The sequence below is a fragment of the Camelus bactrianus genome, chromosome 1 (assembly GCF_048773025.1).
Source record: "Camelus bactrianus isolate YW-2024 breed Bactrian camel chromosome 1, ASM4877302v1, whole genome shotgun sequence".
NCBI classification, from domain to species: domain Eukaryota; kingdom Metazoa; phylum Chordata; class Mammalia; order Artiodactyla; family Camelidae; genus Camelus; species Camelus bactrianus.
The window spans coordinates 113,520,953-113,538,961 of NC_133539.1; the positions used below are offsets into that span (position 1 = coordinate 113,520,953).

Sequence of the window (18,009 nt, forward strand, 5' to 3'; positions counted from 1 at the left end):
TGAACGGAAAATCTTTGTATTGTTATGGACAGCAATTATCTTCTTGCTGATCAAAACAACAAGTAGAACAAAACTTGGCTTATCTGAATTTGTCTGTATTATGATCGTGTATAGGGAGCAACTCTGATAATGACACCTCTTTTCAAATGTCACATGGAAAGCACCCTAAGTCAGAAAGCGACCATGGTGGCATTCAAATACCAACCCAAGCATCATCATACTCTGACTAAAAGATGGCTCATGGTGACACTGTACATCTAGCTTGCCTGTGACTGAAGTTAAGACTTTGCCAGACAATGAAGTCACTAATGGTGGATTGTGATGATGTGATGTGGTGATTTAAAAACTTAACCTGATAATTTGATAATAGAATAAAGTTTTCATGTATGCAGTTTTCCTCCTAATTCAGCTTAATTCAAATCTGTATTAGTTGTTCTGAGTTAACACTAAGAGGACTTATGAACTAGGGTAAGATCTAGAGGGTGGGCCCAATTATATACAATACCTACCTTCTGGCGAGAGCATCCATTCGTTGGTACTTCATCCTTATGAAACCAAAGAACAGTCAATACAATCAATAAAGACAGTCGCCCTAGAGAAAGGCAGTGGCTTCCTGGGGTGCTATTTGAAAGGGGTTTAGAGATTGGCATTGGACTCGGCAGTAAGGAAAGTTTGTGCTGAATTAGTATTTTCCTTGACGAGCATGGGAAGGGGCCGATGGTGACATTAAGCCATGCGTTTATCTTGGAACTTTTCAATTCAGTAAATCTTATGGTATCTTGGAAACATGAGTTATTTTCTCCATTTTATAGGGTGAAGGAAAGGAACAGTAGACAGGTGTAGCCCAGCATTAAACCTTTTACTTTTTTTTTTCCTGTGCATTTTTTTTAATTGAAGTTAAGTTGCTTTGCAATCTTATATCAGTTTCAGGTGGTCAACAGAGTGATTCAGTATTTGTATACATTATACTTCACTTAACAGAATTAAAACTTTTAGTATCTCTTGCTCTTGTTTCATTTCTGTTCACATTCATGGAGATTATTTCAGATAGTGCCTTACAAATGTTTATCTGTTTCCTCCTTTCCATTCCTACTGCCCCTGTTTTGTTTTTGATCCTCATTAAAAGAATTAGTATAGGAGATCTCTAGATCACTCCCCTGCTTCTGGTGCTTAGAATTGTTGGATCGGGTAAGAGGTCATGGGCTCCATCAAAAACCAAAGGAAAGCGATGGACCATCTCTCAGAAAACTGAATCTTATACAGACTCCTGCCAGTTTGCTCAGGAGGGCTGTGAATTAATTCCCTGAGGTCTACGCTTAATTACAGATCCCTGGTCTAGCTGTCTCCCTCCTGTCAACCCCTCAAGCTTTTATCAGAGTAATATTTCTAATGCACAGTTTGAATCATACCACTCTCTGCTCAGGACCTATTCAGTTCCCGTTGCCTTCAGAACAGGAGGAAGCCCAGTGTGCTTGGACTGGGATCCACACTTTCCAAGCCCCCTCTTTGCAGCCTCACTGAACTCTCCTCCCAAGTACACAGCCTTCTGAGCCTGACCAGAACACTTGCTGTTTCCCTCAGTACTGCTTGTACTCTGGTCCCATGGTTGCTGCTACCTGCACACCCTTTCCCTCACTTCCGCCTGCTGATGGATTTTCTAAACTTCAAGCCCAGAGTGTGTTCTGGTTCTCAGTTATTTGTGCAGGCGGAGCTCTCAGCACCTTGTGTGGTGTCTCGTCCATCCTGGTGGTGGGTTTGCCTGTCTGCCCTCAGATCCCTTCCCTGCCCGTCCCCTGTGTGACTGAAAGGTTGCCATCAAGGCCTGGGCTGTCCAGGTTCTGGAGTCAAGGGGTCTCCTTCTGGGTGGCCCTGGAAGGAGAACAGGAGACTGAAGGCAGAGGAGGAAACTGGGCCATTCCTTTCTCACACTCTCTGCCCCAGGCAGGCTCTCTAATAACAGCTGCGTCTCCTCTGGGGATTCGAAACCTACCAGGGAGGCCGTTGGAGCATTCAGCTTCTGCAGAGGCGGTGGCAGGGGGCAGACCCTGGCCCCTGGGCTCCAGCATCAACACATCCATGCTTGTTGTTCCTGTAGCTCAGGGATTCTCTGCAGTTCTGAGCTCCCAGATGCCTCAGTCTCCCGTTTGCCTTCACAGCTTTCCTTCTCCTGGGCAATCAGTTCCTGGCACTATAGTCCTTCTATTTAAATACTTAGATCACTCTATGTTTTCCTGGTTGAACCTGACTGAAACAGCTGGCATTTGGTGGCTATTTGATGAATTTTATTACATAATTTTAAACTCTCTTCTATGTGGGCATCTGTCTTTTGGGTAAACCAGTGGTAGGTCCTGCATCAGTTGTATCTAGTGCACAGTCACATTGCATGGCGTGACTTGGAGGAGTAATGAATTACCTTAAAACTCAATGGTTTGTCAAAAACTAAAAATAGAATTACCATACGATGTAGCAATCCCACTCCTGGGCATGTATCCAGAGGGAGCGCTAATTCGAAAATGTTCGTAGCAGCACTATTTACAATAGCCAAGACATGGAAGCAGCCTAAATGTTCATCAGATGACAGATGACTGGATAAAGAAGTCATGGTATATTTATACAGTGGAATATTACTCGGCTACAAAAAAAAGAATAAAGTAATGCCATTTGCAGCAACATAGATGGACCTGGAGATCATCAGTCTAAGTGAAATAAGCCAGAAAGAGAAAGAAAAATACCATATAAGACTCATATGTAGAATCTATAAAAAGAAAAAAGACATGAATGAACTTATCTGCAAAACAGAAACAGACTCAACATAGAGAACAAACTTATGGTTACCAGGGGGGAGGGAGTGGGAGGGATAAATTGAGAGTTAGAGATTGCAAATACTAACTGATAGATATATAGAACAGATAAACAACAAGTTCATACTGTATGGCACAGGGAAAACTATATTCAATATCTTGTAGTAACTTAAACAATGAAAAAATATGAAAACAAATATATGTATGTATAGGTATGACTGAATATTATGCTGTACACCAGAAATTGACACAACACTGTAAGCTGACTATACTGCAATTAAAAAAAAATTCAATGGTTTGAAATAGTTGGCACTTATGAGTTCACGAGTCTGAGGACTGGCTGGGTGGTTCTTTGAGTTCCAGCTGGACACACTCATACATCTGCGTCCACCAGTGGGTCAGCTGGGTGGCCCTGCCCAGCTTGCCTGGGCTGATTAATATGTGTGGGGCTTGGCTACCGTAGGCTGATCTGGAACAGTGGTGGCTGAGACATGAGTCAATGCCATTCCACGTTTCTGAGCCATGACAAGCTAGTCCAGGCATGTCCTCATGGCAGTTAGAGGAGCAAAGAAGACACAGAAACGTAACAAGAACTTTTTCAAACTTCAACATGCGGCATACCTGCTAACAGTTCATTGGCCAAAGCAAGTCATGTGACCAAAAGCTGCATCAGAGAGGGCAGGGAAATCGACTCCACCTCTTTAGTGAGAGGAGCTGCGAAGTTACATGGCAAAAGGGTAGTTGCCAGGGGGGCTGAAGTTGTAGGCAGTGAATGCAATGCAATCAGTCTATCCCAGGCTCCAGAGAATTTGATGAGAGACCTGAGACCAAAGAAATAGAACGATGACATTAAATTTTTGCCATCATAGTAACTCTTCTTAAAAGAAAACTTTGCAATAAAATACACGTTATGTATTTGCTAGTTTGTTCTGTAGAGTTCATTTGTACATAGTTACAGACTGAAAAAAAAATAGACCGAGTAAAGAGTCATTTATAAATAACATATTAATAAACCGAGTTAAAGGGACTTTATTTATACTTTAACCTTCAATTTGCATTAATTGGGAGCAGTCCTGGGAAATGGTGCCAACCTTACCTCAGGTCAGATGGCTTAACAAAATGAACTGCTTCATGCCCAGAAATTAATGTATCCCAAATATAAATAGGATTCAGTTACAAAACAGAATTTTGAAAGTACAGAATAACCACACTGTTAATATATTTGTGTCCCAATTAAAAATGTGTAAAGAACACACATTTTGGGCTAAAGTTGTCCCAGGGAGCGATTCTCATTTTTGCCTTGAATTTTGTGTCAACAAACCAGGCCACCTCCTTTGAGCCACGAGCAAATTCACAGATCCCTGTTTTCTAAAGACACGAAGAATTAAAAATGGGGATGTTTAAGTTGGAAAGGTCTGGGCCTTGACCTTGCTACTTTAAATTTCCTTCATCACTAGGAAGTCACTTTGAATTTGTCTCTGCGGAGAACTCTAATTTGGTTTGAGCCACACCATGAAAGAGATGCTGTCTGTTTGTATTATAGAAAAACTTGGAAGCCACCTCCGTGACACTGTTTTTCAGTTTTCTCCTCTGCAGTTTTCTCCTGAAACCTGAGCCTGTTCTCAGTCATTCAGAATGAGGCCTCTGACCACCTACTGCCGGAGCGAGATTCCTGGCTAGCCTCTTTTTCACTGTCTGGGCAAAATTTGGAACCTTCTTTGCCTCTCCTTTCCTCATCTGAGCAATGGGGTTATTAATAATACCTACCTCATCTGATCAGTGTGAGGATTAAATTAAGTGAGCTTAGGTAAGAGGATTAGCCTAGCCTGCCCACAAGATGTGTTTCAGAAGTGTTATATTAAAATACTCATTATTATTAATTATGAGGTGAGAAAGTTTAGGTGGTTTTCACTGAGTCAGGTTCACATACAGTCTTCAAAGTCTTAATCAGAATTGTACCCTCAAAAAGTACACTGCGGTTCAGTATTGTTTTTCATACAAAGGCACTGTTTGTTTTTAGATATTAGTGTCAAGGGTAGTGGTGTATATCTCCTCATTGTCACCCTAAAGCCACAGCAATTACAAACACAAGCTTCTTCCTGGCCTTGCCAACATGGTCTTTGAGAACGCTTTTAGAATGTGCTTCTTAAATGCTGTGGTCTTCAATCTCACGATCAGAGTTTCTGGTTGTCTAGCAAACAATGAGATGATATCGACACACTTGGGATTTGAGATTTATGACAAAAGCAAATGGAGAGAGACTTGGAAGAAAATAGATCAATACAAGCCCAAAGTCTTCCTGAATGTTGTTTTAAAAGGGAGGGGTGGGGGAGGGGGAAAAAAGAGGGTTAAAAAAAGGAAAGACATTTTAAAAAATGAAAAATAAATTTTAAAAAGAAAAGGAAAATTAATAATAAGCCAATCAATTTTTAACAAATCCATTTTGCCTTTAACACACTGAGTGTCCACTCTGCATGGAGTCACACTGCAGAAGAACAGCACTTTGAGATGCTCTGGATGGAGGTGCAGAAGAAACTCGTACATACACACATACGTACGCATCCACACACAACCACCACGCACTTTTTAAAAATTCTTATTTCTTATTTGAAGTGTAGTCAATTTACAATGTTAGTTTCAAATATACAGCAAAATAATTCAGCTATACATATATATATATATAGTCATATATATGCAGATTTTTTTCCATTACAGCTCATTACAAGAAATTGAATACAGTTCCGTATACTAGACAGTAGGTACTTGTTGTTTATCTATTTTATGTATAGTAAAGTGTATCTATTAATCCCAAATGTCTAAGCTATCCCTGCCCCTCTTCCCCCACCCCCAGTAATCACAGTTTGTTTTCTATGTCCGTGAATCCTTTTCTGGTTTGTAAGCAAAATTTGTATTTTCTTTTTAGATTCCACCTAGAAGTGATATCATTATAGTATTTGTCTCTCTCAGTCGGACTTACTTCACTTAGTACAATCATCCCTAGGTCCATCCACGTTGCCAGCACACACTTTAATGACAGGACAAGTGCTTTGATGGTCCCGGGCAGAGCGGCAGTGACTGAGCGGAGACTTAGTGTGGCAGCAGAGGGCACGAGCTGCTGCCGTCACAGTGGCCAGCTCACACACGTGACACTGAGTCGAAGTGTAGAAGGCCAGATACAGGTACACAGACTTGGATCACCTAGGTGAATTAAAAACATTCAAACACTGTTCATTGTCCTGGAAACACATATTATTTGTAAATGTTAAAAAGCATTGTGTTCTGGAAAGATACAAACAAATTCATGGTCTGGCCTTGGAGTGAGGTTGTCAAGAAGATTATGTGCTCTATTTTGTTTAATTAGAAAAAAAAATAGCTGATTAGGACAAAATATTGTCAGTGGTCCCTTCTGAGTAGCGGGGACCCAGACATTTGTTCCGCCAACCTCTGCTCCTCTGTGATGTCTAAGTTCCCCACAACAACAATTGTGGAACCACAGTTACTGAAAACGCAGCTCCTCACTGGCTGTGCAGAGAGACACCTGGCGACGTCATTTCCTGCAGGAACCCAGGCTGGGGCCAGCTTGACTGTGTCTTCCATGCTTTACACCCGTGGGAAGTGTCCCCAGCATCATCGCATTGATCCCTTCCGGACAGCTCCGTAGCTTCCTCTCAGCCACACACCCTGACGTCTCGCCAGAGGCACGACCCACGCTGGTCTTTGTTAGGACCTAGCCTGGGAACTGCCCTCTGACACCCAGCTGGACCCCTATTTAGCACAAAATTCCTAAGATGTTTAAGATTCACCATTACCTTTTGGCCATCTTCCCAGCCTGGGAATCCAAAACCCTGGAGTCCTGTGCACAGATAAGTAGGTCTTTGGGATCCACAAACGTTGTCCAATGCCTATAATGCATTATAACAACCCTTATGTTAAAGCCCCTTTCTCTGAAGCCGCCTTCCCTTGGGAATGAGATTTTGTCTAAGTCTATTTGCATCTATTCAAAATCAGAGGCAGCCCTGAAACCAGATTCTGTTTAAACATAGAAGGAAGAGCAGTGGCAGATTAAGCAAATGTTGGGGAACTTTAAAAAAAAAAAAAACACACTTCTATTTATCTTCCTGTGTTTCCTTTTTTCCAGATCTGCAGTTCCCCTCTCGTCGGCCGTCCTGCGTGGGTGCCTAGTTCCTCCCTGGATTTCATGGATCGGAAGGTTAGATGCCAGGCTTGACTTGGCTGTTTGCAGATTCGTGGTCTTTATGATTGTTGCTTTTTAACATTATGGGAATTGTCTTCTCATTTGTGGCACTACTACTGTTGTTACTGAACACAGTTTTGAACTCTGTAGGTATTTGGGAGAAATATAGAACATGAAATGGATCAAAAATCAACATAATGGAGAAAAGGATGCTATGAATTCACTTGGAGGAAGAAAAGTCATAATTGGTCAGAGTGAAAGGAGCCCATTTTTAATTTGTTATATGGAAAACTGCTTGATAAAGAAGCAATAGTCCTCTCCAATCTCTCTGTCCTAAAATGGTTTAAAAAAAGAAAAAAAAAGAAAAGAAAAGAAAGGCAAAAGGATGAGATCACCTTTGGTTAGAGCAAGTCTGATAGGATGTGAGCACCTGTGCAGGGCAGAGCCTCTTCCCCTACTGCCCAGCCCACTGGGCCTCCCTCTGGTCTCCAGATGTTTGGAAGTCTCAAGCCGCCTGTTGGGAGCACGAAGATGTCATTTGGAACCGAGTTTGTTTACATTATTATAACAACAGTTTCAGTTTGTCTCCGCCGTTAAGGTTGTATCAACACTTCCCTTTCTGTGTTTATTATTTTTAGCAGTTGAAAAGCTAAGCATGAAAAATGTCTCTCTGGCGGTCAGGGGACGTTCCGGCTGGGCCAGGGTCTGTGGCGTCTGGAGCAGTGCTGGCGGGTGAGGGAGTCGGGTCTTCTGAATGCTGTCTTTGTGTCTCCCATCGCCAGGGCCTCTGGCCTATTGTCCGGCCGCCTCGGCTGGGGTGGCGCTATCTGATTGTAACCAGTGCTAATATTACAGGGCTCAGTGCCCAGGCCCTCCCTGGGGGCCCCTAGTCTGGCTGCCTCTGTCTCCCAGCCCTCTCTCCAGGGGACCAGTCACAGCTCTCATATCAGAAACACTATTTGTAATTTATAGAATGTTCCAGGGAAAAGGATCAGTAAGGATCGTCTAGACCTGCAGGTCTCTGACATTTTTTTTTTTTTACAAAGAACTTTTACTCAAATGCAATCTTTCAATGAAACCCGATTTGTAAGACATGCAAAAGTACAGCCGTTCTGTTTGAAGGCACGAAGCTTGCCCTAAACGCCACTCTTTAGCCTTCTCTCCCTCCACACCCCTAACCAAGGTGACTTCTCAGGTCCCCTCACCACCCCCTCTCCAGGTAACCTTCACCTACACCTCCCCAGAATTCTTGCCACCATTTTTACAGGGCAAGCCCCTCAGTCTACGGATAAGGAAACTAAGAGGTGATTTTATAGATGCTTAGCACATGAGACATTAGACACTAAAAAAGTATACTGGATTCATTTTTTACGTAGTTTTAGAGAAGGCAGGACTAATCTCGGGTGATAACAATTAAAAGAGTGGTTACTTCGTGGAGAGGAGGGGTTGACGGGGAATGGGCTCAGGAGAATTTTCTTGGGTGATGGAAATATTTATCTCAACAGAAGTGTGGGCTGCCTGGCATTTGTCAAAACTCTCCTGTGCTTTTTACCATATGTAATAAAAACAAAGAAGGAGGATAAGGCCAAAATATTAGCTGATTTGTGGATGAAAATGCTGAGAACTTCTTTAAATACTGAAAATTCTGATGGTCTTTCTTAAAGCTACGTGGCTGTTTATTGAATGGGGTCTATGGTCATTATGCAAAGTTACAGAAGACAGGAGACCACGATGGTTTTCCAGCCCTTTCTTGGTTCAGTAATTATGAAAAACAGAAAAAACATCTCAGAGAATTTCAGACAACAATGCACTGAATCCCTTTTGGGGTCTTCTAGCCCATCGTGCAGCTGAAGTGTGTTTACTGGTGTTCTGAGAGTAGACGTTGCAAGTACGCTGCTTGATTCGTGCATGACTTTGACATGTACTATTGGTAAACTCCAGGAAATTGCTCATAATTTTTTAAATATTTTGTTCCTTCTCTGAATGCTTTTTTATGACCTATAAAATGGAAGTTTTCTTGTCACATATCTTGCTGGAGTGGAACTTCTGGTGACAGAGTGGAATTCAGGCCTGAAGGGACACTGACATCCTTGCACTAAGGCATTTGGGCCCTTTAAAAGTGACTTTCCTTGGGGGAGGGTAGAGCTCAGTGGTAGAGCGCATGCTTAGCATGCACGAGGTCCTGAGTTCAGTCCCCAGTACCTCCTCTAAAAATAAAGAAATAAATAAACCTAATTACCTACCCCTCCTCTAAAAAAAAAAACCCAAAGTAAATAAATGTCACTTTTCAAAAAATAAAAAAAAAAATTTTAAATGACTTTCCTTCCCCCGACATACTTGGAACCAACTCTACTTAAATTGTTCAGTGTGCACGTTTTAGAAGTCTGGCATGAACATCGAAGGTTATGATTTGGGTTGAAATACTGCTAAGGTCATAGGCCCAGGCAGAGAGGACCCAGAGGCCAACCCTGCATTTTAGATCCTGATGAGAAAACTGGGCTGGGAAGAGCCAGGAGAATGTTCTCGAAAAGGAAATGATGACAGTGATGGGAAATGGTAAGAAAGGGTCACGTGAAGCAGGAGCAGGAAGGCTTTAAAGATACAGTCGTCCCTGGGAATCTGGGGGAGCAGTTCCAGGACCCCCAGCATATGAAAATCCTAGATGCTCGAGTCCCTCATGTAGATAAAATGGTGCAGGACAGTCAACCCGCCACTTCCCCGGGTTCCACATCCGTGGATTCAACCAGCCCCGGATGGACCCAAGGGGCGGGCTGTGCACCAGTGTTCCAAACTTCAGGGCTGTGTGACTTTTCTTCAGAAAGAACTAACTGCTACTTCTGTGATTTCCAAAAAAAAAAAGGCCAAGGCCTATTTCACTCATAAGATGGATCCACATTAACAAAAATTTAGACCACTAATGAGGCTATGGAAAAACGGAATCAGCTGTAAAAAGATCATTTTAAGTAACCAGGACATGTTTTAACCCACACATACCGCATTTGGCCCGCACATGCATGCAAAAGTCCCCATCGAATCAAATTTAATTTAGCAAGATTTTTATCCAACCAATTTAATTTAATGTGCACAAGAACAGAAATGAAATTGCACAACGTAGGAAGAGTTTGAACAGAATTTGCTTTTTTGCAATTCAACGTCTATTGAAAAGGCACCGGTTCTTCAAGTCATTAAGAGTCAATTTATTCAAATGGCAAGGACCAAGACAAATTGTATGACTTCTCCAATCCAGTGATTTGGGGCACATGAGTCTCCTAGGGCCAATGTTCTTGAAATGTGCGTGTGTGAAAATACATGTAAGCTACAGGGCAAGGGGTGTTAGGAAAATGTAGCATATATGTAGTCAGATTTCAGTTATTCATGAGAATGAGAGTAAAATGTCACTAACTGAAGTCCAATCTATTGATATTTTTCCCACTGACTCTTAAAAATCAGCAACCTGGACCTTTTCAGCCACTAAACTGCTTCCAAGGGCTGTGAACAAGTGGGAAATAACCTGATTTGATATTTTCCTTCTCCTTCTCACAACTCTTTTTCCTATTGGTACAACTGGGCTCGTCACAACTAAAAAACTGGGAGAGAGAAAAATAACAAACACCTTAATGTGCATGTTATGATTCTTCTCCTTTTCCAGACAGGGAAACTGAGGGTGGAAGGCCAGGAGCAGTGCCCGAGGAGGTGGCTGTCACCATGGCAGGGCTGGGCTTGAACACACATCTTTCTGTCTAGAATAAGAAGAGAAGCAATGGATTGAAACTAAACATTATATTACCTTGGATGGAGAGGAGAAATAGCCAAATTTGTGGAGAGAGTAGACTACTATTTTGGGCCTGTGCATAACAAAAAAAGTCTTAAATAATAGTGACAAACACACAAACATTTATTTTTCTGCCCAGGACAGTTGTGAGGGAGGTGAGTGGTGGTTCTGTTATCATCAGGGACTCAGGTACCTTCTATCTTTCTGTATTTTTACTCTTAAATGTATATTTTATCCTCAAGGTTACCTCTTGGGTCAAGATGGCTGCTGGAGCACTAGCCCTCACACATTAATTCTCAGCAGCAGGAAAGCTGGAAAGAGGGGGACAAAAGGCACCCATTACCAGCTGTTTTTCCTGTCTAGGAGGCCTTAACATGAATTCCCACCTCACAGCTTCTACCTACAATCGCATCTACCAACTCCTGGTTGCAAAAGAATCTGGAAAATGTAGCTTGGGTACTTTACCCTCCAGAAGTAAAGTAACATTTGATTATAAAAGAATACCATGGCAGCATCTAGCAGATGGGTCACAATTAGGCAGCTATTAAAGACTTTTCAATTCTGGAGAGGCATGATCAGGGTGGCGCTTTACAGGAACAAGTCTTGTAGGGAACAGCATGATGGGAAGCAGATTTGAGGATGCCAATTTGTGGTACTGAGCTTTGTATTACTGAGGTGGCATTAGGGACAGGAGAGAAGAGATCCGTGTGGCAGAATTTGTGAAGACTGCATTGACCAAGGAGAATGTATTCATTAATTAGCTGTGCAATTCAAAACTATGTTTCAGCAAACACACACACATGTGTACGTTTGTGGAGTGAGTGCATGTGTATAAAATACATTATATGTACATATATATTCATATACACATATACATGTATATATTCATATATATACATGCACTTATATATGAATGGCAACCCAAGAAAGACATTCAGCTAATCTTCTAGGAAACAGAATCTAGATAAACAAAAACAGTTTTGTAGTGTTCTTCCATACAGAAAATTGGCTGGAAAAAATTGAATGATGTAGTCTATTGACAATAGATAAATAATACAGAAATAAATACACACAGCACAAACAGCATAAAACTTTTCTAAGGCCCCATACTGCCAATTGCAAGGATTTTCAAACTTTGGCATCCCTGAATAAAAGAAAAAGGGAGAGTAAAAAGGGGCTAAATTATAGATTTTTAAGGGAAATAAGAGGCGAAGGAAAGATAACTAAGATCTTATCATAAGAAACCAAGCCAGAAGAAGCAAGAAAGTCAGGATGGAGAAGAAAACCAGCTTTTCTTTCCCCTTTCTCTCTCTCTTTCTTTCCTTCTCTCACTGTCTCGATCTCTCACATTCTCTCTCTCCTTTCTTTAATTTTAGGAGGAGTAGCATCATGCATTTGATAGCCATATTTTCATAGACTTTCTTTATGGGTTCCCAAATGAGAAAGAATTTAAGCTCCAAGCATTGTCACATCCCTTTAGTTAAGCCGGTGGGCAGCCAGTCGTTTCGGGCCATTTTGCAGGTGACAAAATCAAAGCCCATCTGTGCTGCTGGTAGGAGAGAACCAGGCCCCCAGCATGGCTATTCTGGAAGTCCTCTCATCCATGGTACACGGTGCACTCACGTATACACATGCTTCTTGTGTATGTTCCCCACGAGGCTGGGCAAAAATGATGGAGTTTGTCAGTACCACTTTCTAGGTACTGTGTGTTTGACATCTTTGGCTGCGAGGCAAAATAACTTTTCATTTCAGCTTTTAAAATCAGCTGAATAAGCAGAACTCAGTTTTCTGATTTAACCCCCTCTGATGGCATTTTGCAAAGCTAGTGTGAGCTCTGTTTTTCCCACCGCACATCAGAGAGGGCGGGTCTGCCTGGGCACTGGCTGCCTGCTATTCCCCGTGTCTTCTCAGGAAGCCTGCCGAGGCAAGCGCTGTAATTTCTGCTGTAACATCTTGGACAGAGTCTCTCATTAAAAAGTAAATGCCTGTACACTGACGTAATAAAAGTACAAAAAAAAATGCATGGGAAAAACACACCAACTGTAAAATAGTGGCTAGCTTGGTGAAGACAAGGGAGAGAGAGGGAGATAAGTCATGAGGGTTTCTTATGTTTTATTTCTTATAAAGAAAGAGATGAAGCAAATAGAGCAAATCTGAATTGTGGGTACATATGTGTCTGTAATATTGTTTTATATACCCTTTGAATGTGTGCCATCTTACAGAATTTTTAAAACTTTTAAAAATCAAACAAATGCCCCTCATATAAGGTAACATGATGAGACCCCTTGAAATTCTTTCCTCCATTCATAACAATCTGCTTGTACTCTCATATGATGCTTCTGTGTCTTCGCACCTGCTACTCCCCCTCCCTGCCCCCTTCTACCTTTACTGTTTCCCAGATGACGTCTCAGCACCTTTCCAGACTCAAGGGAGGTATCTCATTCTCTAGGAAGTCTTGTCTGATGCCCGGCCCCCCATTCATATCTGCGTTTGGAGGTTCTGCTCATGTCTGAAAGAAAACCATGCATCTTTGTATCATGGCACATATTATACTGCTCTGTAAACCGTAGGCTTGTTTCTCTGACTCCCAGGATCGTCACCTCTGGCCGAGCTGCAGTATCACAGTGGGTACCATTTACACGGTGTCCAGCCTGCAAAACTGTATGCATCAGCCCTGCCTCCTTCCCACCAGAGAGAGAGACCATCTGCGTACCTCTATGCAGAATACCTAGCCTAATGCAAGTGCTGGAATAGACGCATACTCACATAGCAAACACTTGTTAAAGTACTGAAAAAGCGAGCCGTCAGCCAAACTCAAGGAAGACTTCTCCACACAGGTGGTTCTCCAAGTGTGGCCCCTGGAGCAGCATCACCTGGGAACTTGTTAAAATGCAGGTTCTCTGGCCTCACCCCAGACCTACCAAATCAGAAGCTCTGGAGGTAGAATCCAGGAAACTTGAACAAGTCCTCCATAGGACTCATGCGTGCTTGACTTTGAGATGCACTGACTTAGACTGACCAAAACTAAAAGCCCAGGTTTTGTCTTTTGGCAGTTGAATCTGGAAAGGTGAAGAGAAGTCAACTGGGGAACAGTAAAGTTGAGGTGGGGTGCAAGGAGAGGAAGTAGCATGTACAAAGACAGAGAAAGAACTGAGGTATGTAATTTGCAAGTAGATGGTGATGGATGGAGTAAAGAATTCAGACTGGCAGGACAAGAGGGCTGCTGCCCAGGAGTCAGCTCACACAAGTCTGCCTCAGGTGTTTGGATTTTAACCCGACAGCAGTAGGAAGCCATTTAAAAATTGAAACAAGGAAGTGATTTGATCCAGGTTAATATTTTAGAAAGAGACCTATGGCGATGATGTGACAGATGGGATGGAGTTGAGATTGGCTTTTGTGGGCCAGGTAAGCAGCCATTAATTAGCCAAGGTGTAAATTGATGAGAGCTGCACCAAAGCAGTTCTATGGGAATGGATTTGAGAAAAAAATTACCAAATATATATACATATACAAAAGGAGAATTGATAAAACATGGGAATGATAGAATTCAGGAAGTGAGAGAAAAGCCATCAAGGATGATTCTCAGGTTTGTGTCTTAGGTGATGGATGTCCATCGGTACCATTCACTGAAAGACAAGAGGAGGAGATTTGGGGATGGTACTGGGGCTGGAGAAAATGAGTTTGGATGTTGGGAGTTGGAGGTGTTTATGGAACATTTATTGGGAAGCATCAAATGCTCACGGATATATCCTGGGCTAGAAACCAGTTTGAATGATATCTAGATATATATGTCATTATAAACAAGGCTGCTGTACATATACCTTCACCTAAATTTTGTCTTAATATCTGATTATTTCCATAGGAAATATTTCTAGAATAAAGTCTGGGGATAAATGTAACCAAACTATCTTAGAAAAGGTTGTGTCATTTGACACTTCCGTTAACATTTAGAAGCGAGGCCAGCTCATCACCTCCTTACAGACATTATTTAATCCTCACAAATTGGATTGCCCAATAGTGAGGTTACTTCAATGCATATTGTCCTGGTTGCTTGTGTGATTGGACATATTTCACTGTTGACTGTTATCCAAAGATTGTCTGTTCATGTCATTTGCCCATTTTCTACAAGATACTGATTTTAACTGATTTTCAAGAACTCTCTTCTCTATTAAGGATATCATCTCTTTCCTGGCTCGTGTGTCACAGTTGCATTTTTCCACTTTTTCCTTCATCTTTACTCTAGCAGTGGGTGGCTATTCCCTGTGCCTGGAACACCTCACCTATCCCCCAAGGTATCCACTGGGCTCACTCCCGCACCGCCTCCAAGTCTTTATCTGAATCTTATCCTTCAGTGATGTCTGGCCACCCTATTCAATGCTTCAGCCACCCAGCAAGCACAACACTTGGCACTTCTGATCCTCCCTCTTGGTTCTAGTTTTCTTTTTCCCAAAGCACTTTCCACCTTCCTGCAGATAATATAATCTTTTAAATATTTTTTATTGAGTTATAGTCATTTTACAATGTTGTGTCAAATAACAGTGTAGAGCACAATTTTTCAGTTATACATGAACATACATATATTAATTGTCACATTTTTTTTCACTGTGAGCTACCATAAGATCTTTTATGTATTTCCCTGTGCTTTACAGTATTATCTTGTTTATCTATTCTGCATATGCCTGTCAGTATCTACAAATTTTGAAATCCCATTCTGTCCCTTCCCACCCCCTGCCCCCTTGGCAACCACAAGTTTGTATTCTATGTCTATGAGTTTCTTTCTGTTTTGTATTTATGTTTTTGTTTTTGTTTTTGTTTTTGTTTTTGTTTTAGATTCCACATATGAGCGATCTCATATGGTATTTTTCTTTCTCTTTCTGGCGTACTTCACTTCGAGTGACATTCTCCAGGAACATAATATAATTTATTTGTTTTGTTAAATGTCAGTTTCTATCCACTGGAATGTAAATTCCTTGATGGCAAGGATGTACAGACTTTTGTCTCTTAGATAGATAGATAGATAGATAGATAGATAGATAGATAGATAGATAGATAGATACCTAAACACTTAGAATAATGCCTGGCACATAGCATATACTTAATAAATATCTGTTAAATAAGTATTGACTGCCCTTATATTTTTATCTATTGTCCTAGAGTTTCAAAATATAATCCATATAAATATTTCAGTCTTTTCTTTGCAGTCGCTATCATTATTTTCATGCTTAAATATTTTCCCCGTGGAGAGACCAACAAATCTGTATTTTCTTGAGTTTTTAGTTTCCTTAAAAGGAACTCTTTACGTGGTCCGGCATTCACTAGAATATATAGTGTGAGATGAGGCTCCAACTAGGTATTTTCCCCAAAACTGTCAATTTCATCTTATTTTTCAAACTATTTTAATCCTGTATCATTAGTTTATAAGTCTACCTTAAATAATCCTATTTTAAATTCATACAGTAGGGTGTGACGAGAACCTAGAACAGCTTGATGGAAACTAGACCATTCTATTATCTACTAATGAATATTTTAAACCTTTGCCCCTAGAATTTACCAACAGTTTTATAACAAGTTTCTCGTTGAACTGGAAGCAATATTCAAATTTCTTAATCCCTAAATGCATCCATTAGAAGTCAGAGAATGAGGAAGGTCCTTTAACATTTATTTGGACGAACAAAATTGTTCATCAAAAAATGTTCGCCTCTTTCACAAAATGTACAAACTACCTCACTTACTTTAAACACAAGTTTTGCAGTTGTTGATTTCTGTGTTGTGCTGATTTATGTCATGAATCCCTTTAATGCCAGCCACTTAAGAGGACCACATTGATTAGACAGCTTTTTCTTGGGATGTTAGGAGATCCTACCAAAGCACAATAATTTCTGGTTTGGGACTGTGCTTCCTGTTAATAATAGGTGGAATAGTGAGTTACTACCACCCTTTGGGAAAATATATTGTAAAATATTTATTAAGCTTTTCTCCATGCAGAGCACCATGCTATGCCAACTGCAGGTGCAAAAAGTACCGCCAGTTATACTTCCCCAAAGACACTTAAAATTAACTGGGGAGTCAACATACATATACAGGAAAAGGTAAACAATAATTTCAGCAATTCAGTATTTATGTTTTTGGCAAAATGAATGGGGCAGATTACATATTCAAAACAGAAGGACTGAAAGAGGTGATGGTGGTTGCAGTGACCTATGAAATCTTTACTGAAGGGACTAGAATTTGAATCAGGCCCAGAAGAATAAGCAGAATTTGACTTCTTTTATAGACGAGGAGAAAGGGAGCGGGAGGCTTAAGAGTCTTAATACTCATTTCCAACATTTAATAGTTGGTTTCGGATTTTTTCATGTTTTTGTTGTTGCTGTAGGCAGTGGGTGTTTTCATTTCTGGACAGTTGCTGTATTATGGTTTAATACGTGTCTGAACATTTTTATTTCTACTTTAAATATCTGATGCACTAACATAATCTGAAAGTTGAAATTAATCAGTGAGGAAAATCTAGCAAGGATAGTAAGATTTAGACCCGTCGTCCAAAGGCAGCAGCCAGCATGCTCTCAGCTCTTTTGAAACCATTAGCAATCACTGGAGGATGGGCCCGTCACTTTTTTCAGGGCTGTTTTTCTTCCTTTGAGGGAAAGCATTTGATATGACAGGTGTCATGCCAGCCCTCAGTTATCAGTGCAGTGAGAACAGGGTCAGAGGGAGCTGTGATGAGCGCACACAGTCTAGGGACCACCATTTAGTAAGAAGCATAACTTTTCTCTCTGAGCAAATCTTTTATGACAGTGATTCATAAATAACAGAATTCACCTGATAGATTACACATTTGACTTCTTTCTCTTCTGCTACTTCTTGTTACTGCCTGAAAGAAGATCAGAGACAGACAGCCAAAAACAGTGCGTGGATTAAGACACAGACCGTGACGGAAAAGGATGCTGCTGGAATTATCCTTTTATTCGTCTTATCTAGACGTCCCCATTTCATCCAAAATACGATCAGGTATATTTTGTATTTTTCCTTTAATCAGAAATAATGCAATGCATATTTTGCAGTAAGGTAGGCACAACTTTGGAGCATACTTATTGTAAGAGCGTTAACCTACTCGATTTTCAGATGATTGGCAGTAAGAAACAGAGAGTCAGTATGTGCCTTTTAGCAACCAACAGAGACTTTTACTTTTCTCATTTAAGCTTGGCCTCAGTTCATTTGTATCCTGGATCTGTGAGCTGCTAATT

The 18,009-nt window shown here is 41.1% G+C and overlaps 1 protein-coding gene across 22 annotated transcripts in view; it reads left to right on the forward strand.

Annotated features, from left to right (window-relative positions):
- The window catches only part of THRB (thyroid hormone receptor beta), a 383,076-nt gene that overhangs the window by 155,954 nt on the left and 209,113 nt on the right, over positions 1-18,009 (forward strand). For 15 of the 22 annotated variants that reach the window (XM_074371514.1, XM_074371466.1, XM_074371598.1 and 12 more), the window contains one exon: positions 6,940-7,011. The gene's annotated coding sequence lies outside the window, so the exon portion shown is untranslated. Of the gene's footprint in view, positions 1-6,939; positions 7,012-17,646; positions 17,774-18,009 lie in introns of all 22 variants that reach the window. The other 7 variants (XM_074371555.1, XM_074371534.1, XM_074371614.1 and 4 more) reach the window with 1 other exon arrangement.